General features: G+C 34.1%; 1 protein-coding gene across 3 annotated transcripts in view; it reads left to right on the forward strand.

Annotated features, from left to right (window-relative positions):
• The window catches only part of Sulf1 (Extracellular sulfatase Sulf1), a 70,921-nt gene that overhangs the window by 9,678 nt on the left and 45,215 nt on the right, over positions 1 to 16,028 (forward strand). The window contains exon 1 of one of the 3 annotated variants that reach the window (XM_077423466.1): positions 9,065 to 9,754. The exons of the other annotated variants lie outside the window; for them this stretch is intronic. The gene's annotated coding sequence lies outside the window, so the exon portion shown is untranslated. Of the gene's footprint in view, positions 1 to 9,064; positions 9,755 to 16,028 lie in introns of those variants that run through there. 3 annotated transcript variants of the gene reach the window in all.

Raw genomic sequence — 16,028 nt, forward strand, 5'->3', positions numbered from 1 at the left:
TTCGATCTGATGTGTATTTATAGATAACAATGATGCATTCAATTAATCTTGAAACATATACATCTGCTGAAATCGACCTATGGCCGTCAAAGATAAAAACTCAAGAAACGTTTTATCTTGCCACATAAATATATATGCGTGCTGCACAGCTTTTGATGCAATGATATCGCGTTAATATCCTTGTATAATTGATCTATGAATAAATATGAAAAATATACTTAGAATTATATATAAACTATTTATGAACTTTCGAATTCCGCTAACTAAACATTTTGATCTCGTTACTGTGGATAGGAATTTAATTTTCTCTGTAGGGGAAAAGGTAAATGTTCATTCAACTTCTCTCATGCAAGAATAAATAAGCTCGAAATTGAAATTATATCAATAGCGAATAGCTATTTTAGTACTATTATACCGCACAAAATCTCTCCTGTTTTATTTTAAATTTGATTATATATATATATACATATATAGATTATGAAAGAAGAGAGAATTACATTTCCGCGCACATTGATGCATGAGATCAATTTTAGTTTATGTGATTCCAAAGTTTATTAACAGTTTATAAGTCATTCGTTTTTTATTCTTGCACGATGGGAGAGAAGCTAGCTGCACAAAAATTTTATATAGGTAGTCAAGTGTCAAATGAAAAGTTTCTTTTTTATATTAAATTAATATAAATATATAGATTATTTTTTAGTGTATCTTGATTAGTAATAATAAAAGATAAATGAATATCAAGAGAAAGAAAATTTTGCTTGTATATATACACGAAAGTAGATCATATGATATAACGAGCGATTGAACATCTCTGCTTTTCGTGCATATCTTCCTTTGGGCTCCGAGCCGCCACCCTTCCTGCTGTATTCACCATTGTGTGAAAGCAATGTTCATCGAGGCAGTCGTCGCGCATCCTGATCCGAAATCACACGGAGGGGTTTAATGTCCTGTGCAATATAAGGACGATAGAATATTGTCCGACCATATGTTACCAAAACGTTGGTCAGCTGTTCGTGACGGTCGCGGACAGCGGAGACTATACGGCATACGTCAACGATTGACCATTTATCAATCGTTGTATCCTCGCCGCTTCATCGAGTGCCGAACGATGCGCAGCGAACCCCGATGTGCGATTGATTCGGTGTGGGATGGTAAACGAAGGGATGGCAATCCCGGATAGAGAGATACTCCTGTATATTACAACTCTCTGGAAATAACTTATATGCCGATGCAAAATCGCCAAAATCGCGAGGTAAATTATAAGTGAACGATTCTACTCGCGCTGTATCACGCGATTTGGGTGACGATTACCAAAATGTACACGCGAGAACATCTCTTAATTAATTGTATTGAATAACAAAATATTCTTGAATGATTATCGATTCGAATATTTTTGATGCGGGTATTCGGTATTATTGATGTGAATATTATTAATAAATATATCATATTATTACATTCAGCATACATATTACTTAAAAAATAATGTTGAGTGCGTTTGTGAATTAGAGATCTTATACTAATTGATGTAAATATCGGCATTAGTCGAGATAATCCGTACGAAACTTAGGGTTTTTTTTGCAATCTATAGCCGAGTATATACGACTTGTAATTTAAATAAAATACGAAAGGAGTAGTTACTGATGTTAGCCCCTTCGCTCCAATCCCCATGATATGTCGCTCGAACAAAGCGAAAAAAAAAGAAACAGAAAATAAATCAGAGCGTTTGCCTCTCCGTGAAGTACAGGGATCGTGCCGGATGTGACGCATTCTGTTGCACGACGCGTGATTTATGGTAGACCCATCTATATGCGTTTTGAATGGTTCATTTGAAAATTACACGCCATTCTCGCGTCACGTTGAAGCCGACTACTTGGACGTCTTAGAGGCCCTCGCGTGACCCGTCGTGCCCTTGCCGCACCAACGCGGCATGCACCACCGGCCAGTTTACATCAGTCTACATCAGTTTACATGACGCGCCGTACGCATTTGTAAAGCTTGCGATGCAAGCCGCCGCTGCGAGTTCGTCACTCGACAACAGACTTTTCGGCTAAATCGTGATTCAGCGTCTTAGCCATGCACGTTATCTTTGGAATAAAATATAAAATAATTCGTGAACGAACAATAAAGAATCCATCCAAATTCTACGTAATCGCATGGTCAAAGGTGCAGTCTGAAAAGTAGAAAACCTGAATTTGAATTTTGGCTTGGTCATTTTCGATTACATTACATTTTATGTTTATTTTAATTTATCCGTGGAGCAAATAACAAATCCCATTTTTTTAAATTTTGTTCGATTAATTAAACATATATTTTTATTGTAATTTGCATCAATTTACTCGTATGTTTAATCTATATCGGTATTTGTTGTTTGTAAGAAGAATTGCATACAAAATAATTTACGAGGGAAATTTACTCGAATGGAATGCATCATTCCAATGTATAGGAAGTGAAACTATCATTGCAAAGCTCTTTTTGGATTTTAATATTCCTATTTATACAATTCATAAATAATAGCTTACAAATAGTTACAATCTAAAACATATTATTTGACATAATTTCTATTAAAATGTTCTTATTTGTATTATTAACGTCACTTACCCTCATTTTATTGATCGATGCTTTAGCGAATCTGTATTACTAATAGAAAGTTGAAATATAAAGGTGTGAATATCCAAGTAGAATTATTTTAACGTTCGAGAAGATATAGACGGGTCTGTCGTCATAAATCTGTTATAGCAGGAAACCCTATCGAGTTTGCAGGGTATATCGTAAGATCAATGAAACTAGAGTTATTTCTCGACTTGGAAGTCTAAATCTTTGATTAGTATAATATAATTAGTACCTCTTGCACCAGATTTCATCGGTATGTCTATGCTGTAACATTGTTGAGGCTGTCACACTCTAGTATTCATAAATACGTGAAATTCGCAGGATGACTCGTTATATGTATATACAATCTCCCGCCGGTGGTCCACGCGGGCATTGAAATCTCACCCCGTGTCCGAGCTTTTAAAGATCGTTATGAATGCTTAATCCGACCTCGCACGCTATACACCGTGCACCGCGTGCAATATCTTATACGAAGAGATATTTACATATCTTATGCACGAACTCATGTACGCGCAAAACCATCATAATTTCGCGCGGATATCTGTGTGAATTACTCAATTTTGATTTATGTTTTATGGTTTTTATACAATATTTATTATGTCTGTGAAGATATCTGTAATATCACGTTAATCCCCGAAGATGACGGTTTATCAAATGTCGCTTTACGGAGGTCCGCTGGAAAATTATTTTGTTCATTAGCATGAATTTCACAACCTGCAATTTGCAACGCTAGGTGCTACGCTAACGTGTCATTAAAATTACAGTCTGTCAATTATATCATATCGAATTTTCTCGTAACGATAAAGTGTAATTTCTAGCGTCAGCGAACCGTGCGATCTATCAATATTCGCGCGTAAGAGTAATTCGCGGAGAATGTTAGCGTTTTTGTAAATTATGTAAATATCTTATGTAAATTGAAGTTAAAAGTTTCCGAGAATGAACGACCGTTTATTGTCTTGAACAAAGAGCTTGTATTATAATATTAATGTAAAATTATTTTTAAATCAATATATGATTAGATCTTTTTAATTATTGCAAGAAGAATTGGACATTTTTCTGTTCCTACGATAAATGAATAAAAATATCGATACATTTTAAAGCACATGTTTTTCGACAAAAAAATAAATATTGTCATGTTTTGCTTGTCATTTAATTACATTTTATCGCTCTATTTATCTTCTCTTTTGTTCACAATTTTTAACAACGTTGTTGTACACAATGCTTTGTTTTGTTAGCGGTTCATTTCTACGACAAAGCGTATAATGATCATGAATTTCGCTTTAAATGCAGACGTGACACATTCAACCAAAAACTGTTATAAGCAAAAATTGTAAATTCTTGCGTATTCTCTCGGTATTTCGCGGTATTTATGATTTACAATTTGTCCATGAAAATCGATGCTTTACTATCATGGAGTTTTGATTTACGTGCCTCTTATAGGACAGCTAATTAAGTACTGCGAGCACATACGTATGATACAATCGAGAAACAAAACCAATGAGACAAGTTCTTACGGTGAAAGACTCTTTAGACAAATTTTATATTTTATTATCTCGCTATAAGGAAGCGTCGTGACGTTTATGTAAATATCTGTATTCCTTGGTGAAGTGCCGTCAATAACTTCAGCATGGCATAATGCATATCGGTAAGGGAGATGAGGTAAGAACGGAAAGAAGCAGCGCGCGGTGAAAGGAATACAAACGGAGAGAGGAAAGATGGAGAATATGAAAAAAAGGAAATTCTGAATGGTACTCGCGCGTCGTCTGGGCGAAAGATAGGAATTTTCTTAGCAGCTGGAAACTTTCTCAGAGTTTTCCGTCGATTTGACGTCTTATCCGAAGGCTCAGACACCGGAAGACATATATAAATGTTAGACGAAGTGCTTCACACATCGATGTGTTCTGCCAAAAAAAGGAAAACGGCTGGCCGCCGCCGTTTTTATATTGTATAATCTTTAAATATATTTGTAAAAAGGAGTTCGATTCGAAGTCACCCTCATATTCACTTCAAATATCAAAGACACATCACTATATGTCAGCTGAAATAATCGACATCTATTTATATCTGTTTATATATCACGTATTTTAATTCGTGTCGTAATAGAACGCTTTCGCGCTTGTTATTCTGATATTTCGTACTCTCTGTGTTCATTTCTCTGTACCTCATCATGAACACACAACATAGAAGCCTTTAAATCTTTCTGCCGTGAAATTACTATGCGGTAGCTCGTCATTATCAACCTCCGTCCCTACGTAGGTATATAACTACGTGCGCACATTCATGCTATACAAACCCGTCAAAGTAATTACATACACGCGCGTCTGCATCACGCCTTCTCGTATGACACATTTGCTTGCTATTAACAGCAAATAATGTGATGATAAAATAATAAAATTCCATGCACTTTTACAGCTTTTTATTTGTATGACATTTTTGCTGAACTTTTCCATCTATAACGTAATGGACTTACGTTATTTCTTGGTCGAGAATAACTGTACATTTTATTATAATAACTGGACTGTATGAAATAAGGGACCGTGATATTTGCTTTATTTTCTCAAGACAAGAGGTCATTGTAGACAATTTACACGGACCCGAATGTTTCGCCCGAAGCAAAATTTTAAATGTTTCTCGTCTCTCGACTTTTGCCACGCTGTTCTCTCCTCGCGCACGAGAATTAAACGCGGCCGAGTCCGGCGGCAACAACCGTGACCCGAATATTGTTAGTCCCCTTATTTACGTTTAAACGTCTTTTAACTCGCCAATAACGCGAATACTTCGAGCCTTCAACATATGGCAAATTGAACGATCGTGTGTTACGATAGAATCAAAACGAACTGAAGTGGAGCACGTACAATTAATTTTTTTATATTATCAGGATTTTCTCTCTCTCTCTCCGTGGAAAATAAAGTTGTATAAACGACTATTACAATTTCTTCTGGTTACTCCTAATTAAAAAAAGATAAATATACATAATGAATATCGATCTAAGACTTACTCGAATATAACGGATTAATTTAATTAGCAGAATGTTTCCTTAGTACATTTCTTATGTAATTGTATAGCAAATATCATATATTTAACTTACATTTAAATACATAGCAAAATATATATTAGCAAACGTCATTCCAAAGAAATAATTTGCTAAATAACGATGAAGTTGAAATATGTAAATCTATAAATATCTATAAATGTATAATATCTGGAATATATTGTTGTCAAAGTTTCTTGAGAAATATAATTATTCTCTCCCCCTTCTCTTTCTCTCTCACTCACATTGAATTGAATCTAACGCGCACGCACAATCTGATTTTCGAGTAACGTGCCCGTTCGAGCGACATTAATAGCCTTTTCTCAAAAGTATTCTCCTGCTGTGGAGGATGCTGGACGATGCAGTTACCGATATACCAATCGCCTTTAAAAGTCCCTCTTAAACCGACGCGGTGTAATCTACTTATCGGTGCAAAGCTTCTCTAAACCGGTCAGCCGTGAACGCGCTTGGCTTGAAACGCTTTTGCGATCCCACATTCCGCGGAGTTGTCTGTTATCTGAAAGTACCTGCCGCGTCTTCGCGGTCGGTGTATTCGCCGTGGCTATCAAACGCAGACGCTCATCCGCCGATGCATTTAAAGCGGAAGTCGCATGTAAGACAGAGATAGCGTGAAACGCTAGTCGTTGATTAAAAAGACGGGAAGAGGAACGAGAGAACGCGAGAGTAAAAACGACCCATTGAATGCGCGTCCCTTAATGGTATTCACTGTGAACACAATAATATTCGAGACCCCGAGGAATGAGGTTTTGAATGAGAGATTAAGATTCTAAATTCTAACACGCCTACCGATAACGCGGAGATTATTCATCGAGGTGCCGGAACGCGCCTCGATGATTTACCTACACGGAGCATTTTGGAACGATTAAATTTTTTGGATTTAATGTATTCTGTTACTAAATTAATGCAGTATCTTATAAATATCTTACAATCGTTGAAGATTAAGGCTCACCTTGGACGATCTATAATCTATATCAGAATTCAGAATAGACTTCTACTTATAATTGTACATATCGTGTACAATACGAAAGACAGTTGAAAAATTAGCATACAAATGTACATAAAAAAATACACATATATTGAATAAAATACTCGATCTATGAAATTGTGAATAGAATTCTATTCTGTGAAATTTAACGTGAATTACAGATCGTTTGAAGTAAGCTTAAATGAAATAGTACTATGCGCGTATCTTCATGCTTGACGTAATTTCCCAGATTTATTAACTAATAAATGAGCATTCAGTATGCCTATCCTTGTTGTCGTAAATGTTTATCAAGAAAAAGCTCAAGTTAAAAATAAAGCGTTATCACCACATTTTTTACGATAACTTTCTTTGCCTATGAGCAATAGAGAAGCAAATGAAATAGTTGATCGATCATTTGTTTAAACATAATACTTATCCTATTTCCATGGCCATTGCGAAACTCTAGAGCAAATATAATTTTTTAAAATAGACTGTAATGCATATAAAGCACAATTTCTAAACATATGAACTATATATGTATATAAGCTACAATTCTAATTCTAAAATCTAATTTGATTAAAAACATCAGTAACTTCTTGAAATATTTATATGTACAAAGCACAATTTCTAAATATATAGAAAGTTATATATAAGTTCTAAAATCCAATTTCGATGAACGTTGTTTCTAAAATAATGTTTCTAAAATAAAAACAATCTAACGAGTGCTTCTGGCACGTCAAAAGCATATTCTGGTCAACTGTGGATTACGCAGCAATTGATGTGTATAAAAAATACATTGCGAAGTTAAAATCCGCTTACCGCCCACACTGTTCACAATTTCAAAAATTGATTGCATCACGCGCACAACGGCGAGAATATTACTGTCCTATCTTAATGCGTGCTGATTTTGCGTGTCAATTAAGACCGGTATTCGAATAGCTCGGTCGATCTCTGCGGCCGTCGCGACCGAGACGGTTCCGTACGAAATTGAACACGTCGGAATCAATTACGCGGCTGGCTTTCAAAATAATTTCCGAAGGCTCGCCTTATATCGCCAAAACTGTCGGCGTGCAGTATTCATTTGTCTCGCCGTGTGGTCGTGAGTCGCAAATCCATATACAGTATTGAGGGCAACATCTCGCCGACCTATCTTTGTGTCAACCAATTGTCCCCTTATGTCCCTTGTTCAAGTAACTTTTCTGTTCAGGGATTCTTGTCATGAATATCGACAAGCGAAATTAACTGAAAGAAACAAGCTGCACTTTGCGCCGTTTATAAATACACCGAACTTGATCTGCGAGTGAGAAAACAGATCTAAATTAACGAGCCGAATATAAAATACGATCTGACTTTTTAGTGCTATACTATTATTAAAATCCACTTTACACGATTTATAATTTGTATTAAATTTTAAGACAGGGCTCTTTATATTTTGTATTGGATATTTTGATATGTGCATTTTATATATATGCGGTATTTCAATTTTTCAAGTGCTTTTTATATTACACAGCATGTAAAATTAATTGAATTTTATCCCGAGTTATGACACGTGAATTAAAAATCGTTTAAAATGGACTTTAATATAGAATATCAATTAATATTGGCAGTGTAGAATGTCTCGTATGATATTTTAATATTTTGGAAATAAATTAGACTTGAAAATTTCGATACGAAAATCGATAATATATTTGTTATCGACTCTCACAACTTTAATATACAAGTACATTTACTATAATAACTAATATAAGTTGATTACTAATAGCAATTATTAATTGTTATTATACAAATTATTTCATATTCAAAGAAATTTTAAAAATTTATTAATTACTTTATTTGAAAAGAATTAGATTTAATGTTAAATCTAAATATTAAAAGAAATAAAGTTCTCTTCCTCTTTTTTCTTTCTATTTTGTAATAAAAAATGGAAATTATAATTTATTTTTTTTTTCCAAATTTTGACTTCCTGGAAGGAGTAAAATTGTGTGCGAAAAAAATTACTACATATTTTCTACGACAATTTAATTTTTTCCGTTTATATTATGCCAGAATTCTATTTTTCTCATACATGTAATGAACGTAATGGCAATAATAATATAATTAATTAACTTATACAAGTCTTTTTTCGGTTAAAATAAGGTAAATCTCTTCAAAAGAAATACTAGACTTTAACATGCCATAGTGGCCATAGTATACTGCTTCATTCATCGAAGCTGATTTGGAAACGCATGGCAAGAAATGGAAAGAATATTTGTTTATAATACGCGTTTAATATTTCCCGTACGTTAAATTGTTTGTAACGGCTAGGCATAGGAATGCCGCGTGTGACGCGACGGAGCTTAGGTGTTTTTGTTTTTTTTTTCGCGGCGCGGCGAGCGCGAGCGCGCTCACCTTGTCATTCGAGCGGCGAGACTCGAGTAAGCAGGTGGCGGCGTGAGCTGCTCCGTGTGTCGTCTCGTATCATTATCCTTCGAAATACGTGCTCACCAAGTGCCGAGAGATAACGCGATCGTTTTCCACAAACAATTAGCGACGTTTATCCCGCACGATCGATTAATTCGCACGGTTAACGACTACGGTCAACGACTCGCGAGTATATCGTGGCGACGGCTATTTACCGAAATATATTTTTGATGAGACTCGAAAAGCGATAAGGAATTGTTGTTTTAAACACAATTTCCACGAGCGATAGTTCTTTCTTTTGCGATATAATTACTTGAATTTTTGTATCTCGCGTCGCGCTTGGTATTTTTGAAGCGAAATCGTCGACGAATTTCTCGGTCATTAATGGAACAAATGCACTTCGATATAAGCGGCGTCACGATTGTCTGATTAATAAGTAATCAGTTTTTAATTTGTCATTTATACAAATTCGGTATATCGATAATTTATTAAAGCTCCTCGTCGTTCGAGAAATTCCGTTATTCTAATACAAGCCTACAAGCATGCCTTCGAAGGAATCACATAATTAAATTTTCCTTCGCGTTATTCGCAATGTACTAAAATACATATCGCATGTAATCAATATCGGGAGTTCTGTGCAAGTATCGTGTGATTAACGCGTTCTATAAAGGAACGAAAGAAAAGAGGAAGGCCTAGGAGGAGACATTGAACGATGGAATAATCATGGAGTGAGTAACTATCTTTTATTTGTCACAAAATAAGACGTTGATAATTATTTTACATGCGCGACGGTTATTCGAACTATTTATTATTTTATGCATTACTGTAATTTCGGTATAGTTACATTTTACAATTCAACACAATCCGTACTACAATTCCGCTGTCACGCATCGTGAGGAAGAAATCGTTTTTTACTAAAAATTTACGATAATGGATCTGTGAAAGTTGTATTAGATATCTATAAGACGTCTGATGTATCTAAATTTATCTATGTATCAATTCAATAGCGTAAAAATAATACGGAGAAATATAACATAGATTTATTATTTTAAATGAATAGATTAGGATAGATTAAAGCTGACCCTCGAATACGTAATTATTGTATCCGATTTATTGCACTTATATATGTATAAGAGAGAAGCTTGAATTTTTGTAGTAGAAGTAGTAGAAGTAGAAGAACGTTGAATTTATAGACATGCCGCAATTCAATTTATTTAATAAAAGATATATGCTAATGATTATTGATTGTATATATTTATTTTTAGAACGCGCCAATTTTATTTTAATTTTTTATTGTCTATTTAACTAATAGCAAATAAAATTTGTTATTAGTAACCAATTTGACAATATTAGCTGATTATTATAATTTATATATAATAATACTTATATAATACGTGAGAATTAATAATAACAAATGACGGATCTGATATGGGTTTTATTAGCCAATTTTTATCGTTTATGACTCTAAAACAATTCTTGACATTTTTGCATCTAGAATTTTTGATTGTATTTAATCTCCACGTTATTAAAATATTGATAATTATGACATTCTTCATATAGCCATTCATATAAGATTTGTCTGCAAAGATTGTTTACGTAATTTACTATTTTAATTCCGGTAATGATAAAAGATTCTCGTTAATTTTGAATGAGTAGGTATATCGAAGCATAAATTGTTCTCGGATTATGATCAATTAAAAATTGATTTATTTTTCAGCTGATATCAGACTTTTCTCTAACAAAATTCTAATTTTTTTATTAGGACATTAAAATTTATAGTTAATTCAGTTTCATGCGTCTTCTAAATTCAGTTTTCTTTTCTTTAACATCTTATACATTATCGTCATGAATTTAGAGTGGCACTATGCTCAAAAATAAATGGCATCCTGTCGATTAAGTCTTTCATATTTCACAATCAGCGGGTGTGCCGTCAAAACGGGGCATAGATAAATTAACGTAGCACGATGCAATTCGTACGTCCCGTATTGAGCCTTTGAGTTATATCGCTTTGCCGAGTTAAGAGGAGTTAAGAAAGACATAAATGTTGCGATTGAATTGGTAACTCGTGGGAAAGCTATTTTCACGTTCTCGAGCAGGAGCGCGCATTACGTCGCCATCAGCCATAGAATGTACGCCAGCTCCTGGTAAGCGTGATGTAAACAGCTTTGTTTCTTGATACGAACGGAGTTCTGAGAATCATGATACTAAACGTTTTGTCACGTGCCTATAGCCATTGTCGTGGGAAAATCGGGGAGGATGCGCGAGATTGGGATTCTTATTTGTAATTTATGTCTTGTACTAATGATTTGGCTGTTTTTCTTCTTTTTTTCGAAAAACATCTATGAATAGTTAGGCAATTTTATGATTTATGTCAATTATGTCATTTGATGAGATTGTTTGTATTTGTCTCATCTTAAATTACATTGTCTTAGTTTGTACCGAAAGTTCAAAAACAATTTGTCACTCTCAGAGAATTCTATTTAGTAGCAAAACGTTTGATAAAAATAAGCCAATTTGAAAATACTTTATCAATTTAGTACGCGTAGGATCAAACTGTTATGAACGTAACATAAATATAAAATTTACATCACGCGATTGATTGTAAGATAGCCGCGCATTTTTCAACGCGAAAATACAGATTTTATATTTAAATGCTAAATATATTTAACACTAAACATTTTAAACATTGCATGTAATATCAAAGAATCTGTTGTTAAAATTAACGGTAGGAATTTTAAGTATCTGTAGTTTTGGGATATTTAAATAATGCTATCTGGAAATTTTATACGCGATCTGTGATAATTATAAGGAAAAATGCGATAAAAAAAGACATGCCGCAACTATGTAACTTGATCGCAGAAAAAATGCAGAAAAGCTAGAAATCCAATTAAGATTCCTTGGCGCCACCCATCAGGGTACGTTACATTAATTAAAAACATACATATGCAATATTCTTCGACATTTATCTGGTAATTATATGCGAACACCTCTTGTTTGTAACAAGATATGCATACGCATTGTAAATTGCCTCGGAAAATTGCTACAGGAAAATTAAACGATCGTACGATAACTCGCGAACAACAACGATCAATCGATGGCGATGGCAGTTGGCACAAAAATATCGCTCTGCTGGAAGTAATTTATGAATAATAGAAACGTTTAGAATTGCCGTAATCGCTTTTGCTACATGCGTCAAGTTGCACGTGAGTATAACTCAGTATCGGCACATAGAATGCTTTGTATATCGAGCATTAAATTTTCATCGTGTAATTCCTCTAATGTGAAAATGTATTCCTCTCTTATACACGAAGATATATATTTATATAAATTGTTTATATTATGAGATATATCTATTAATTATCTGTTTTTATATAAAACTATGTTTACTTATATTTTTATAAAATAATTTTATTTCCTATTTCGCGAATTGTTTAGAATATATATAAATTATATAGATAGATATATTTCAGAAAATTAATTCAAATTACAAATCTCCATGCTAATTTCGATCGTAATATTGACTGTATTGCATAAGTAAAATTTAAAATTAGACTGCCGTACGTAGCTGAATATATTTTAGATATGAATATGAATATATTTTGTAGATTGGTATTATAAAACGTAATTGTGGTACCTAAAAAATCCAATCCAAATCAAATAATTATCTCGACGTAGTATAGGTTACAATGTTCTTAACGCACTATAGATATATTATTATTGCAATTCCATGCTAGGATAATATGGATTAGCTCTAAGCAATTTGTATATCCTCTGTTTTCGCCCGAATCACCAAGATGCGTGTGTGTAGTTCCTCATACTTCCAGCATCATTTTATCAATTATGATGAAAATTCCATTTCTTTGTTTCCGATTACCAATTGAGAGGATATCCGCATTTAAAGCATTTCTTCGTATGCATGTCGAATGCGTTATACGAGATCAAGAAATACTGCGCGGATACTATGCGTGCTCACTAAGTGGAACCAAGGTAGCGTTTCCGAAGGATAAATACTTAACTCGAGGTTTGTTGCGTCACGAATATGCGTGTCCCGTGTCGAAATAGGAGATGCCCCAAGAAACGCACTCCCGCAGCATTATAATTTACAATGATGCGATTGCAAATTGCGGCCGTAATCCCGCGAATACGCGCCAGCAGGGAAAGCGATCAGAAAAGTGACTTAAACGGCTCACCAATTGCTTTAATTGTGAGCGGGAGTTTTGCCTGTCGGACGATATACGGTATTAGTTCGTCGCTTATTACCGGGCGATTAACTCTCTGACCGCGCCGCGCCCGCGCCGCCTCGGGCTTCCCACTTTCCAAGATGTGTAGATTCGGAACGAATGCACACTGTGTAATTCTGCAGATGAGATAATTGCTAGGAGGAAAGTTCCTCTAATCGCGTGATAATCGTTGATTTCGAATGAAAGGTGAGGAAGATATTTGCTAGAGTGATACTTAATATATACATCAAGCAAATATAGTTAGCATGTTAACAAATCTGTGTAAACATGTCCGTGTAATTAATGCTTTATATAATTTTTATTTTACGAATAATCTGTGTTATTTATAAAAATCTTTGTAACTGAAAGCTTATGTTATTCTAAACTTTGTAACTGAAAGGAAACGAAGAAATTATATCGAACTCCATATGAAGTGTGAAGATTCACATAATATAATAGGTGCACACACATACAAACGCACACCTTCTATGTTAACTTTTATATGTCAGATGGAGTAGATATAATTAATTTCTCGTATACAAAAATACATACAATTGGTTATAATGGAGACAGAATATCTACAAGATGTACGTACACTTAGTATAAATGATATATATTTTTGGATAAGGTGGGGCTTTGATGATTCGCTCCACCGCTAAATTTAAACAAACATAAGTCATTATCTTGCGAAAGTGACTGGGCCGGTGAACTCGGATCCATTTTTCTTTTCTTGATCACGTAGTTTCGTAGTGCCTATGGATGGACACTTTGTGGACTCGACTATATATTTATGTGTTAGTTTTGTCAACTAGACAGCACATTCGTTGAGTTCAACAATTGTGTTTTCCTGTCATTTTCACACCCTAGATGGAGTTAGACATAAATAATTTCTCGTATACAAAAATACACACGATAGGTTATAATAGACCGAAGATATGTGAAATGTATATATATGGAACCTACAGTTTAACGCCGATTTCGAACGGCAATTTTTTAGAGAAGTTCTCGTGGCAAGACATACTCTCGGTGGTTTGCCATTGCCTTCCGAGAGGAGAACGAGCGAATAAAATTTTCTAGCTCTACCGGGAATCGAACCCGGGACCTTTGGCTCAATAGACATTGTATATATATATATATATATATATATATATATATATACAAGGGATTATTTTTTGGAAGTGTGGGGCTTGCATGTTTGCCTGTTTGCCCTACCAATAAATTAAAACAAACATAAATTATTATCTTGCAAAGGCGACTGGAGTGGTAAACTCGCGAATCTATTTTTCCCGGATTAATTAATTTTTTCGTTTATGTTTATTTCAATTTATTGAGGCAAGCTGTGCAAGCCCTACCTTCCAAAAATTATGTTGTATTCGGTAAAAAAGATAGAAAGTCCAGAAACAAAAAATACTCCTTGTTAAATAAGTACTTAAAGTAATAATGTGTTAAATAAGTACTGTTTGTATTTCTTTTATGTACGAAAAATTATTTATGTCTGCTTCCGTCTAGAGTGTGAAAGTTGATATAACCGGGAAAATACAAATGTTGAATATATACATATATATCTATATAAATAGAAATATATACTTTATAAAATATCGTACGTTTGTTCATTAATTACGAATTAATTCTTGTTTTTTTTTTGTATTTTACATTTTTAGAATAATTTAACGAGCCATAGAAAGAGAAAAAGGCTGTGCGCGATAAGTATGCAAATTGACATAAGCGACTTGCTATACCGATATAGTATCTATACGTTTAACCAGTAATTTTGCTCTAATGAATTTAATTGCTTGGTCGAGATCGAGCAATTAGCTGAACATGAACAAATGCATAAACTTGTACATTTTTTTCTCATAACGCTTCATGGATAACCGCTCGTAAAGAGATACTTTATGCGTTTATATTAAATTGTATCAGATTACTTACCTAATTGTTTGATATAAACTTTTCGCTAAAGGATTACACATATATACAGTCATTAATTTGTGAATTATTATATCACAATATAAATATTACAATATTTTAGATTTCTGATTTCAATGTTATACAAAATTGTTCTCTCAAATAAGCATACAAGATCTATCTTTTTTATTTTTGCTTTGAGAGATATTTATCTTCTTTTTTTTTATCAAATGATTAATTGCCACGCGTATTTTTTCTCTAGTTATCTTGACGTAAAATTTTCATTACGTGAATGCTAAATTTGCTCTTACGATAAGAGAACTGGCAACACACTTCTCGCACTGTGTCTCCTGTACTGAGATATTACGAGAAGTTCTAACCGCGAACCGCTGCATTAACTAAAGTGCACGAGCCGTCGCCAATGCTGACATGACGTTAAAATCTGCAGCGCGTCATTTCTCGTTTGAAACCTGTCGAGACTCGATTCTTTCTCGGATTCGCGATTTAATTTACGTCGACCCCGCTTCTATGAACATTTTATCCAGGATTATTACGATAATTGGCATGGAAGATTTCTACACGTATTTGCGATACTGCGGGCAATCAATGCCCGGCGATATTTTTGCCGTTTAACAACAAATTCAGAGAAACATTTTTGCTTTCTTATATATCGTTTTATATCATCTACCGCGACACGCGTATTTATGCAAATTATACGAGCATCAGTCAAGAGGCTACGCAATCATCTAATTAACTTAAGCGTTGCTTAAGTCAGGTTTTATAATTATACGAAAAAAAAACGATTCTTATAATCACTACAAGCAACTTTATAAAACGATTATTTATAAAACGACGTGCGTTTCAGAGAAAATCGAGA

Source organism: Temnothorax americanus, unplaced genomic scaffold, assembly GCF_048541705.1.
Source record: "Temnothorax americanus isolate GAGA-0224 unplaced genomic scaffold, ASM4854170v1 Scaffold8, whole genome shotgun sequence".
Lineage (NCBI taxonomy): Eukaryota > Metazoa > Arthropoda > Insecta > Hymenoptera > Formicidae > Temnothorax > Temnothorax americanus.